We start from the raw sequence: 5,313 nt of genomic DNA, 5'->3' as shown, positions 1-5,313 counted from the left end.
CATTTGCCTGTGATAGCTGTGAATCCGATTATGGAACTTCGTATCATTTGATATGTAACTGTCCAGTTTTCGCGCAACTGCGTTTCCGAATATTCGGTAAACACTTATTAAGTGAAACTGACTTCAGAAACCTGAATCTTCAGGATATTCTGTTGTTCTTAACCCGCTGTGGTAAAGAGCTATAGGCTCTCTTTCGCTTTATGCGTTATTACAGTGCCCTTTTCAGGGCGCTGTTTGAACCCATTGTGGTACGCTTGTGCGTTAGTACCCTCTTCCAGGGTATTTTTCCTATTTCCCTACCTGTCCCTATCCCCATCCAAATCCTTTTTCCTTCCTTTTCCCTCAGGTAGATGATGAAATAGGCTGTTATTTTGGCGATGGCACAAATGTCCCAAATGGAGGATAACGTGCCTCTGGAGCCGGCCTTCTGATACCTGATACCTGATACTACATTTTCAATATACTTAATCATATCTTATATTTTCAAACCACTGTAATTTGCGATCGTTTCAATGAAATGTTGTCAAATTTCCAGAGAAGTTGTCTGAATGTTGTATTTTTGGAATGGTGTTTGTGAAACTTTTTTTTATGATTTGAAGAGCCATTGAAACATCCTATGACAATATTGCCATATATGAGCTATTTTTTTTTTTGACTGTTGTGCTCATTCTGCGAATGGAGTGACGTGAGAAAAGTCGGAGTCGTATATCGAGATGAGAAATCTCGACTCGAATGACGTGACTCTCCATTTGATTTACACGGCGAGTCACTTCATTCGAGACGGTATTCCCCACTTCGATATACGACTCCGACTTTTCTCACGTCACTCCATTCGCAGAATGAGCACATGTATTAACGAGATTTTTAGCCCTAGGCTAGTTCATCTCGGGACCCACGCTTTACTTCCCTTCCGAAGGAAGAACTCACATTTTGTGAGTTTGTCGGGAGATGAGCTAATTCTATGAAAATAGAGAAAACCTTCAAACAGTAAAAACTTTCGTTTCCCTCGATGAAACATTTTCAAATTTTCTGACGTGAAGCTAAAATGAAATATCTTTCGAATGACGGGTGGCAATATGATATATATTTTTTGTTAATAGCGGTATCAGGCACACCGTGCGCGCATATTTACTCCTATAAGAAAATTCTATAGAAATGGCTCAAAATCTTCAAATCACAAAAACTTTAGTTTTCTTCGATAAAACATTTTAAAATTTTCAGAGGAGATACTTGAATAGTATATCTTTCGAATGCCGGGTGCCATTTGGGTGGACATTTTTATTTGTTAATAACGGTTTTTGGCACACCGTGAATCCCAGAGAGAAAGGATTACAAAATAACTTTTCTGAGAAATTTGCCAAAAGAACTCACAAAACAATTCTCGACGAAATTTTTCTCATAATGAAACCCTGGAGATTCAGAAAAGCAAATCTAGAGTAATCCCAAAATGAATTACTGGAGAAATCTTAGGAGGAATTCCTAAAGTAATCCCAGAAAAAGTTCTTATGAATCTTAGAAGAAATTCCGAGGAAATCCAAATAAGAATACTTCTGTATGAATACCAGAAATAATTCCACGAGGAGCTTTCTTTTAACGAAATACTTCAAAGAATTAAAAAAAAACATGAAACTCAATCTTCTGAGAATTTTAAGTAGAAATCTGAGAGAAATCGGATGATTTTTGGACAAATTTTAAGTATACTACTTAGGGGAAGACATTCCGGAAGAATTTGTCAGAGGAACTTCTGGAAACTCCTTGAAAATTGTTTAGAGGACTCAGGGTTTTCCAGAGAAATCTTCGAAAAATAAAAACTACTCATAAAAAATCTGAAGGAATACTTGAACGAATATCTGCAGGGAAAATTCTGAAGAAATTCTTGGAAGAATATCTGCAGGGATTTTCGGAGCTACTTTTGGGGTATCATCGGTAGAAATCTTAGGACAAATGTGCGAAAATTGTTTTTGAGTAATCATCGAATAAATTTCTGGACAACCCTTCGGAAAAACTCATTACATGCTTGGAAGAATTTCCAGAGAAATTTCTGAAGCAATCCTGTAAGAATTCTTCGGAAAACATTGGAGGAATCGTTGAAATATTTTTGAGAAATTCTCGGAAAAATTTCTGAAAGATTCCTGGAACTTAAAAAGAATTCCAGAAAAAAAACACGTTAACATCTTCGAAGGAATTTCTAAAAAAAAAAAATAATAATTCTAGGAGAATTCATCAGAGACACTTTCTAAGGAATCCTCGGTGTAATATCTGGATAGATTTTCGACGACACGTTTTGGGAAATCCTTGGAAGAACTTTTGAATAAATTTATGGACGAATACTCAGAAGAATTACGGAAGGAATGATCGAAGAAATTTCATGAATTCATGAAAGAGTTCTCGGAAGCAATGATCAGAAAAAATTGAGAAGGATAGGAAGAATTCGTGAATTTGGTAGGAATCCTTGATAAAATCATTAAAGCAATATCTGAAGTCATCCTCGTGATAACTTCCTTAAGATTTCTCGGAGGATCTCCTGGAGGATTCCTAGAATAAACGAACGCATTTTTGAATTAATATTTGAAGAAATTTATAAAGAATTTGTGGAGATATATTTGAAATAATTTCGAAAGAAGAATGTTCAGAAAATATTATTAACCTTCCGTAACTCGCGCGGCTGGCCACCACCGCCAGCACCACGGCTGAATACAAAAATCGAGATTTTTTCAACGTGTTGTACAAAATGAAACAGTGTGATCACTCGAGGGTTAACTAAATACTTTAAAAATATTTTTTCAAGAGCCCTTGTTGGACAAATTTTTGGATAAATTTTTAAAAGACATATCGGAGAAATTCTAGAAGAATCTTTGGAAGTATACTTGAAAGAATCCATGGTAAAATCGTCGCAAGAATTTCTGGAGTAATGTTCGAAAAAACTGGAAAAAATATATCCCTCAAATACACTATAGGGTAAATCGCCAATTTTTGCAAACCTTAAAAACTCGCCAATTGATGCACACTCCATGCTTTTCTTATGGGGTGTGCAACAATTGGCGATTTACCCTACTGGCTTCAACCATAGGTTGCACAGACTATCACTGCCATGAGACAACGGACAACACACAAAACAACCGGTTCTGGCGTTCGATTTGAATAGGTCCTATCAACATAGAAATCACATCAAATATACGACCTATTCAAATCGAGCGCCAGAGTTGTTCAGAGGAGAATTTTCTGTTTAATTGTTCCTAATGTAAATCTTCAGTAGTTTAGTTTTGTTTCCTTGCCCTGATATAAAGTATATGTATACTGACAGGATACCGTATTCAATAAAATTACAATTACAATTACAAATTTAATAAAAAGTTTTTACCGACTGAAGCGGGATCGAACCCACACTCCGAGGCTTATAAAACATACGGCTGTAAAAATGTTCGGAAAAAACTTTTTATGCAATTCAGTATCATAATTTACATTTTATATAACTCATTTTGGTATCATAATGGCCAATTTTTCCGAACTGGTTCATTATGCAACTGAAATGAGTTGCAAAATGAAAAATAGTTGTATAATGTTCATAATGCAACTCATTTGAGTTGCATTATGAACATTATGCAACTCAAATGGGTTGCATTATGAAAAAATCATTGCATAAAATTTTGTATGGAACTCGTTGCAAAACTCGATTTTTTCAGCACTCTTCGTATTTATCCAACTCGGCAAGCCTCGTTGGATAAATGTACGACTCGTGCTGAAAAAATCAACTTTTTGCAACTCGTTACATAAATAACTATTAACTGTCGAGCGATCGCTCTGTTGTAATTTTGTACAAAACGTTGAAAAAATCTCGCTTCTTGTACTCAGCATTAGCGTGGGGCCAACCGTGCGAGTACCGGAAGGTTAAGGAATATCCAAAGGATTTTTCGGACGATTACTCGGAAGAATTTCTTGTGTTCAGTGAGATAGGTTTGTCGTAATCATTGGAAGATTTTCTGGAAAAAGCTTTAGAATAATTTCTACACGAACCCAAGAAATTCTTGAAGAAATTTTGTAGGAAACTTTGAAAAATTCCTTGGTGGAATTTTTAACGAACCTTCAATAAAGTTCTGAGCATTCTTCGTAGGAACTTTCAAAGTAATCCTGGAAGGAGTTTTTGAAAAAAAAAATCATCAGACAATTTGTGGGATTCATGGAGAAATTTGTTGGAAGTTTTATAGGAACCTTTGACAAAAAATCTGGAAGAATTCTTGGAGGATTTTCTAGAGTTATCCTTGTAAAAAAAAATGAGATTCTTGGAGAAATCTGAAAGGAATTCCTGAAGGAATACTAGAATAAGCTTTTACTTGTCTAGTATATTGAACAGTTTCAGCTTATCCTCGCCGCAATTTTGAGAACAAAAAAGTATCAGAAACAGTGTGCGGTGATAACTCAAGTATTCCAGTTTTTATCGTTTCCGTGTATGCTGTCGGTACGCCAAAGGCAGTGATGGAATGTCTCTCACCATGAAGCAATTTGCGAGTGAAAAGTCAACACAACGCTTACTCACGACTCCGACTCCGAGAGTAAACAGTGTGTGAGTTTATTCGCACCCGCCTGCTTCGTGAGTAAGAAGCAAAACGAAAACAAAAACACTCGTGAGTTTTTATTGGTGAAGAACTAGTAAAGGTGCGGGAAGTTCATTTTAATGTGGTTATAATGGCAAATCAAGTGATTATCCATCATTAACTAATGATTTATGCTTCATTGTTCCTGAAAAGCAGCACTTCCAGTCGTAAAAATGCGTTTTTCGTCAAAATGCCAAAACTCAGCGAAGCTTCGTGAATCACATGTGAGTGCTTGCCAGCTTCGTTTACTCACGAATAAAGAAAAGCGAGTATTATCGGGCTCCTTTTGTTCACGAGTAGGTTTGTTTTGGTTTGAATCTGCTCAGCTACAATGTTCATCATTTTCCATCTCTGGCCAAAGGTGATACCGGTTCAAGCACTCGCGTTCGGTCAATGATGACGTGATAAATGGGTACATGTGGTGAGCTCGTTTCATGCTATATACTTTTTTTTTTCCTAAATTAACCCTAAATTAACCGCTCATGGTGTCTGTAAACAATCAAAAACTTTTTTTTTTACGATTTCGATAAATTTAAGTGATCTCTAACAACTTTTGTTCGAGCACTTTTTATTCATAGCATTTTTTAGCATTCAATAGTCGTGGGCGGGAAGGGGTTAAAAACACATTCCTCTGAAGTAAAAGGAAAACGTCAAACATAGGTATCTGCTCGGATTTCGGAATCTGTTTCTTCTATGCAACATCGCCTTCCTACACAACGCA

Source organism: Aedes albopictus, chromosome 2 (assembly GCF_035046485.1).
Source record: "Aedes albopictus strain Foshan chromosome 2, AalbF5, whole genome shotgun sequence".
Lineage (NCBI taxonomy): Eukaryota > Metazoa > Arthropoda > Insecta > Diptera > Culicidae > Aedes > Aedes albopictus.
This window is presented reverse-complemented; position numbering follows the sequence as displayed.